Raw genomic sequence first — 8,407 nt, 5'->3', positions numbered from 1 at the left:
AGGTTCGGAGATTTCCGTCGGCAAGGATTGCGCCTGCGCAGTCATTGAAGGAACTTTCCCGTTAGGGGAACATTAAGGACAAGTCACCGGCCGAGGTTGCGAGATTTCCGTCGGCAAGGATTGCGCCTGCGCAGTCCTTGAAGGAACTTCCCCGTTTGGGGAACATTAAGGACAAGTCACCGGCCGAGGTTCGGAGATTTCCGTCGGCAAGGATTGCGCCTGCGCAGTCATTGAAGGAACTTTCCCGTTAGGGGAACATTAAGGACAAGTCACCGGCCGAGGTTCGGAGATTTCCGTCGGCAAGGATTGCGCCTGCGCAGTCATTGAAGGAACTTTCCCGTTAGGGGAACATTAAGGACAAGTCACCGGCCGAGGTTGGGAGATTTCCGTCGGCAAGGATTGCGCCTGCGAAGTCCTTACAGGAACCAACTCGATAGAGGAACCATACCGACAAGTCACCGGCACTTTTCGCTCTTCAAAGAGAATGCGAAAACGAATCGGCGTGCTGCAATAATCGCCTTCCAGGAACCTTCAGCCTCACGCCGGCTTGGATGAGTGTGGACAGATTGTTATGGCAACATGCTGGTTGTCAGATGGTGGTTTGAGCCGGCTGCACCAATCCAGCTGTTGGAAGGAAGATGATGTGTTTGCGCTGAATGTGTGTGATTGGTCAGCTGCCTGTGTGTGTCACCCTAATGGGAGGGGGAAGGGAGATGAGGAGGGGGGGGGAACTCTCATAGAGAGCTGCCTTGCACACATCCTCCTCCCTGCACAAAGGATCTGCATGGAGCTAGGCCAGGACACACAGGAGCACAGAGCAGGTAAAGCCGCTTCATATACACCTATAGACAGCTATGTGCTGCTGGGACATCAATACATGCAGAATGGCAGAACCCATGAATATGTATTAATAAGAGCAGGGCGCGGAACGGCGACAGAGAACCACCTTCGTTCTCTGGGAGGAGAATGTTTATAACCGATTAATGATTCTTTACGTTCAATCCTCAGAGGACAAGGGGGGCGGCTGGGGCTGGAAAATCTAAAACTTTAAAAGAAAAAGTTTATATTTTTTTTAAAGAAAATCTGCAGAAGAGCACCGCTTAGAGAAAGTGGGCCAGATTCAGGTAGGGCGGCTTAATGTTGAGGCGGCGTAGCGTATCGCATATACGCTACGCCGCTGTAAGTCAGAGAGGCAAGTGCTGTATTCACAAAGCACTTGCGTCCTAAGTTACAGCGGCGTATCGTAAATGTCCCGGCGTAAGCGCGCCTAATTCAAATTGGGAAGAGGTGGGCGTGATTTATGTTAATAAGGCATGACCCTACGTAATTGACGTTATGATCGTACGGCGCATTCGCCGTCCGTGGACGTATCCCAGTGCGCATGTGTCGGATAGAATGCCTAAGATACGTCGAACACTGCCTACGACGTGCACGTAACTTACACACAGCCCTATTCGCGTACGACTTACGCAAACGACGTAAAAAAATACGCTTGTTCCAACGTCCATACTTTGTATGGGCTGCGCCACCTAGAGAGCAGCTTTATCTTTACGCCGGCGTATGTCTTACTTAAACGGCGTATCTTTACTGCGACGGGCAAGCGTACGTTCGTGAATAGGCGTATCTCGCTGATTTACGTATTCTAGGCGTAAATCTGCGTTCACGCCCCTAGCGGCCGGCGGAACTAGACAGCTAAGATACGATAGCGCAGGCCGTTGTATCTTAGCTACATTTAAGTGTATCTCAATTTGAGAATACACTTAAATGTACGACGGCGCAGATTCAGAGTTACGACGGCGTATCTACTGATACGCCGGCGTAACTCTACCTGAATCTGGCTAATAATGTACATTCACATTAGTATGTTACAATGTATCAGATATATGGTACAATATAATCCTAAAATCATATCAGTGATGGTAAAATCAGATATACGTTACGATGCAACACTAAAAGCAGATATATAGCCGGATTCAGGTACAGTTACGACGGCGTATCAGTAGATACGCCGTCATAACTCCGAATCCGCACCGTCGTAACATTAAGCGTATTCTCAAACTGAGATACGCTTAAATGTTGCTAAGATACGACCTCCTACGGCATCATATCTTAGCTGCCTATTTACGCTGGCAGCTAGGGGCGTGTACGCTGATTTACGCCTAGAATGCGTAAATCAGCGAGATACGCCTATTCACGAACGTACGCTTGCCCGTCGCAGTAAAGATACGCCGTTTACGTAAGGCGTTTTCAGGCGTAAAGATAAACCACCAAAAAGATGGCGCAGCCAATGTTAAGTATGGACGTCGGAACCGCGTCGAATTTTGAAATTTTTACGTCGTTTGCGTAAGTCGTCCGTGAATGGGGCTGGGCGTAATTTACGTTCACGTCGAAAACCAATGAGTCTTTGCCGGCGTAATTTGGAGCATGCGCACTGGGATACTGCAAAATGTTGCTTGTCGTGAAAAACGCTCTCAAATCAAGTTACTCTCAAACCAAGGTTTTACTGCATATGTTACAATGTGACACTAAAATCCAATATGAATTACAATGTAACACTCAAATCAGTGGCGCAGCAATCTAACTCCATGCATCTTTTAGCTGTTAATTTGCACATTTTAACAGATGGCGTGTGCTTTTAATGAAAAGGTTTTTTTTTTTTTTTTTTTTTATATAAAGGAAATAGTAAAAGTGAATCCCAACCACGGCACTCCCTGTGTGGAGTTTGCATGTTCTCCCTGTGCCTGCGTGGGTTTCCTCCGGGTACTCCGGTTTCCTCCCACAATCCAAAGACATGCTGGTAGGCTAATTGGCTTCTGACGAAATTGGCCTTAGTTATGTGTACAGTATGTAAGAATGTGAGTTAGGGTTTCTTAGCGTGTAAGGCTGGGTTCACACTACGGTTTTCCCGTCCGTCAGCCGCATACGATTTATATGAAAAAACGTATGCGGCTGAAACGGACGGGAACTTATGGCACCGCACATATGTGCGTTTTCCATTAACATTAATGTTAAAGGAAAACATATGCGGTTGCCATACTGTTTTAAAAACGACCGCAAAACCGTGGTTGAACACGTTTTTGCGTACGTTTAAAAAACGTTTTGCCAGCAAATCGTACGCACCCGGATGCATCCGAGTGCATACGATTTGCAATGCATTCTCTATCTCTACGTTTTCCCATCCGTGCCCGTACGTTTTCAATACTGAAATCGTATGCGGCTGACGGACGGGAAAACCGTAGTGTGAACCCAGCCTAAGCTCTAAGGGCAAGGACTGATGTGAATGTACTATACAATGTAAAGCAGTGCGTAAATTGATGGCGCTATATACCGTATTTATCGGGGTATTGCGCGCTCCGGCGTATAGCGCGCACCCCTAAAGTGGACCCGCATTCCTGTAAAAAAAACATTTTAGTACTTACAGTTTTGGTGTCTTGCGCAGCGTCCATCGGCGGCCTCGTCGGGTCCGGCGTCCGTCTGCGGCTTCGGGTGTCCTCTTCATCGCGTCCGGCGTCCTTCTGCGGTGTCCTCCCCGCTCGATCCCCGCGCCAAGTTTGAACACTGCGCCGGCATATACCGAGCGCAGTACACTCGGGTATAGTCGGGCAGGCTCGGCTACTCTCACGCTCACGTCCTGTACGTCCTGATACTCGGCGCGGGTATCGGCGTATATCGCGCACCCACGATTTTTCAGGGCAAAAAAGTGCGCGGTATACGCCGATAAATACGGTAAGTGCCTGTAATAAATAAATAAGTGGTTTATATATTGACTCTTCAACACTGTGGGGGTCATTTATTAAAGGCAAATCCACTTTGCACTACAAGTGCAAGCTACAAGTGCAAAGTGCACATGGAAGTGCAGTCGCTGTAAATCTGAGGGGAAGATCTGAAACGAGGGGAAGCTCTGCTGATTTTATCATCCAATCACGTGCAAGCTAAAATGCTGGTTTTTTTTTTCCTTGCATGTCCCCCTCGGATCTACAGCCACTGCACTTCCAAGTGCATTTTCAGTGCAATTGCAAGTGTACTTTTCACTTGTAAATTGCACTTATAGGTCAAAGTGGATTTGCCTTTAGAAAATGACCCCCTGCGACTTTACTAAATGTCTGTCTGATTCATCTTAAAAAAATTCCGGAAAGGTAAGAGAGCCTGTTGCCAGAGGCTTTTGTCCTCATGCAGATGTCACATTTTTTTCATTGATTATTGCGTTACACAAGACTTGAAATTCACAAGCCAATGATAAGACCTTTTAAGATTCCATTTGGCTTTCTGTGTCATGATTAGAGAAATCGCTCAGAACCTGATATGGGGTCACCACCAGCTGCGTTATCTAAACGTTCACCGTCAATAAAGTGCTTTTGTGAGGTGTAGATAGAACAACTATGTTCACATATGAACCCTACTGACAATATAAACTTAAGCCTAGTACACATGATCAGAAAATCAAAGGGAAAATACCATCCACTGCCCTGCTGACACTGTCCACTGCCCTACTGACACTGTCCACTGCCCTACTGACACCGTCCACTGCTCTACTGACACCATCCACTGCCCTACTGACACCATCCACTGCCCTACTGACTCCGTCCACTGCCCTGCCGACACCGTCCACTGCCCTGCCGACACCGTTCACTGCCAGTGCCGACATCAGTCTGTGCCCTACCAACACCGGCCACGCTCTACTGACACCAGTCTGTGCTCTACTGACACCATCCACTGCCCTACTGACACTGTCCACTGCCCTACCGACACCGTCCACTGCCCTGCCGACACCGTCCACTGTCCTGCCGACACCGTCCACTGCCCTACTGACACCATCCACTGCCCTACTGACACCGTCCACTGCCCTACTGACACCGTCCACTGCCCTACTGACACCTTCCACTGCCCTACCGACACCGTCCACTGCCCTACCGACACCGTCCACTGCCCTACTGACACCGTCCACTGCCCTACTGACACCGTCCACTGCCCTACTGACCCCGTCCTCTGTCCTACTGACCCCGTCCACTGCTCTACTGACCCCATCCACTGCCCTACTGACACCGTCCACTGCCCTACTGACACCGTCCACTGCCCTGCTGACACCGTTCACTGCCAGTGCCGACACCAGTCTGTGCCCTACCAACACCGGCCATGCTCTACTGACACCAGTCTGTGCTCTACTGACACTGTCCACTGCCCTACCGACACCGTCCACTGCCCTACCGACACCGTCCACTGCCCTACTGACACCGTCCACTGCCCTACTGACACCGTCCTCTGTCCTACTGACCCCGTCCACTGCTCTACTGACCCCATCCACTGCCCTACTGACACCGTCCACTGCCCTACTGACACCGTCCACTGCCCTGCCGACACCGTTCACTGCCAGTGCCGACACCAGTCTGTGCCCTACCAACACCGGCCATGCTCTACTGACACCAGTCTGTGCTCTACTGACACTGTCCACTGCCCTACCTACACCGTCCACTGTCCTGCTGACACCGTCCTCTGCCCTACCGATGCTAGTCTGTGCTCTACCGATGCCAGTCTGTGCTCTACCGACTCCAGTCTGTGCTCTACCGACGCCGTCCACTGCTCTGCTGACGCCGTCCACTGCCCTACTGACACTGTCCTTTGCCCTACTGACAGTGGGGACGTCCCCCCCCCCACTTTTAAAGCAGTGAGGACTCTCCCATCCACATCAGGTGTGTGGAAGGGGGGAATGGGGGAATTTTTTTCGTTCAATCATTGGCTGAATGGAAAAAGGCTCATCTATGGGCTGCTTAAATTCTAAGACCCCTTTCACACTGGGACGCTGCGTTGGCAGGACTTCAAAAAAAGTCCTGCAAGCAGCTTCTTTGCAGCGCTTTAGGGGTGGTGAATACACCGCCCCTAAAGCGCCCCTTCCCATTGAAATCAATGGGCAGCGCCGCCGAACCGCCAGCAAAGCGGCGCCTTTAACCCTTTTTCGTCCGCTAACGGGGTTTAAAAGCGGTAAAGCGCCGCTGAAAATAGCGCCGCTTTGCCACCAACACACGGTCGCTGGCAGTGTGAAAGTGCCCTAATACAGACAATGAGATTGTCGGAAGAATGATCGTCCATTTTTTTGCCTTCTTTTCTCCGTATTCTCGTACGATACAATAAAAATTTGGAAGTATTGTATTTTCCGAAAAAAAAACCTGTACTGATTAAATGAAAATCGTACGATCTGTTATCATACGAGAATTTTTTTTTGTGTATGTCCCTTCTGAAAATTTCAGATGAAAGCTGTGTACTAACGATCGGATTATCGTACGATCGATTAAAAAAAAAAAAATTGTGTACGATATTCTGATCCGATACGGGGCTTTAGGAATGGTAATCTTCAAAATATGACATTTGTGTTCTCGGGATTAGATACACTTTAAATTGGGGGTCACATTCCACTGCTAATGATATCACAGTATGGATCTCTTCCTGGGGGGGGGTGCAAACAACAGGACCCCCTGCAAGGTCACAGCTGGCCAATACACAGACCCAACCAAGAGGCTGGAGATTTAAAAGTTCTAATTATCTCCGATAGGAGTCCCCATCCCCCGACATCATGGTGTGACATTCAGATGGAGATCAGTCTGATCTGATCCCCGTCACTCAGGGGTGACACAAAGTGTAGCTATTGTCACCTTCATCAAAGGATTGGTATTTCCCCCAAATTGTGACACTCTCCACCCATATTGATGCCTGTGGGCTATGAAATCCTTCAAATGTCACTGTGTGCATGCTGGGGTGACGAGGAAAAACATCACTCTTCCCTATATACACACATCAGTAATACAACATATGCATAGGTGTGCGCAGCCTGTTGCATTAGGGTCTGCGCCCTAAAGATCAACCACATATGCGTGTGCATGTGTATGTATACTGACAGTGTCAGTAGAGCAATGGACAGTGTCAGTAGGGCAGAGATTGGTGTCAGTAGGGCAGTGGACAGTGTAAGTAGATTTAATTTTAATTTTACTTTTTATTATTTTTTACAATTTGTTTTATAATTTATTTATTTATAATTTTTTATTATTTCTTTTTTTTTATCTTTTTTTTATTTTATTTGCAACAACACATAGACATACAAAACGTACAATAGCACAGCCAACATCTGGCATAAAACCCAGCAAGGACCCGCGCAGGGGTCAAAAGGTAGCAGTACAGAACCAAGACATGTTAGCGAATTAGCGACTACCACAATAAACCAACATCAATAAGGCAGTCCAGCTCATGCTCCGGGGGCAGGATGATAGTGGACAGGTTCACCTAAGTATAATTTTTTATTATTTCTTATTTTTAGGGCTGTTACTGATCAAAATTTTTGTGTTTAATTAATCGATTTTTTTTTAATCGATTAATCGACTAATTTCGATTAATTATAACGCACATACAGATCCAACTACTTTTAGCTGATCTCCTTGCAGACTGATTCCCAGTGCAGCTACCAACCACTGGAAAAATGGATAGCAGGATACAAAAAACACACACAGGCAGCGCTCAATGGGAATAGCATTAAAATTTTTATAGTCTTCAAGTAGGTAACAAAATAAATATTGCACTGGAGATAAAATCGATGTAGCTACATAAACTGTACAAATGGTGCGAGTAATACCAAACGGTACCAAAAGCAGTCATAAAAACATGTAGCTAAGTATGATATGGTATAAAATGTGTACAACGATACCACTGCTGAATCCAGATGAGGAGAAGTTAATATCAGTCCGTCGGCATGTAGATGTCCCATGAAGGGAACTATCACAACTCCCAGTGGATGGTTGTAGAATTCCAGGTTGATAGAGGGAAGTGATAGAGGGAAGTGTAACAGCCCTTGCGTGTGGCAGATAGGAAGGTCCCGCCGACATGCAGATATGAAGGCACAGCAAAGGAGCCCTTCAGATGGACACGGCAAGCCCCGCCGGTGTCCGGGACGTCACCGGATCTCCGACGGAACTCCCTGAAGCCGGCGGAGAGATGAGTACAAATCAAAATAATTTTGATCGATCAAAAAAATTAAAGATTAATCGATTAATTAAAAGTTAATTTCCACAGCCCTACTTATTTTCAAATTTTTGTTTCTAATTAAAATTTTTTTTTTATTTATAACATGTTTTTATAATTTTTGTAATTTTTTAAGAAGACCCGTTAGGGGTCTTTGTTGAAATATCAGGGGTCTAAACAGGGAGAATCTTCCCCATATGGGGTGATTAGGGTGTGCCCAGGCACACCCTGTGCGCACGCCTATGACATATGACAGAGAATATTATTATTATTATTATACAGCATTTATATAGCGCCAACAGCTTACATAGCATTTTACAATCTAAAAGGTAGACAATACAGTTACAATACAAAAAAAAAAGAGGATTAAGAGGGCGCCGTGCTCAGAAGAGCTTACAATCTAATA

At 47.0% G+C, this 8,407-nt stretch overlaps 1 protein-coding gene across 1 annotated transcript in view; it reads left to right on the top strand.

Moving 5' to 3' along the window:
* Positions 1-724: 724 nt before the first annotated feature.
* The window catches only part of DHCR7 (7-dehydrocholesterol reductase), a 42,457-nt gene continuing 34,774 nt past the window's right edge, over positions 725-8,407 (top strand). The window contains exon 1 of the mRNA XM_040327927.1: positions 725-821. The gene's annotated coding sequence lies outside the window, so the exon portion shown is untranslated. The remainder of the gene's footprint in view (positions 822-8,407) is intronic.

The sequence above is a fragment of the Rana temporaria genome, chromosome 11 (genome assembly GCF_905171775.1).
Source record: "Rana temporaria chromosome 11, aRanTem1.1, whole genome shotgun sequence".
Classification (NCBI taxonomy): domain Eukaryota; kingdom Metazoa; phylum Chordata; class Amphibia; order Anura; family Ranidae; genus Rana; species Rana temporaria.
This window is presented reverse-complemented; position numbering and strand designations above follow the sequence as displayed.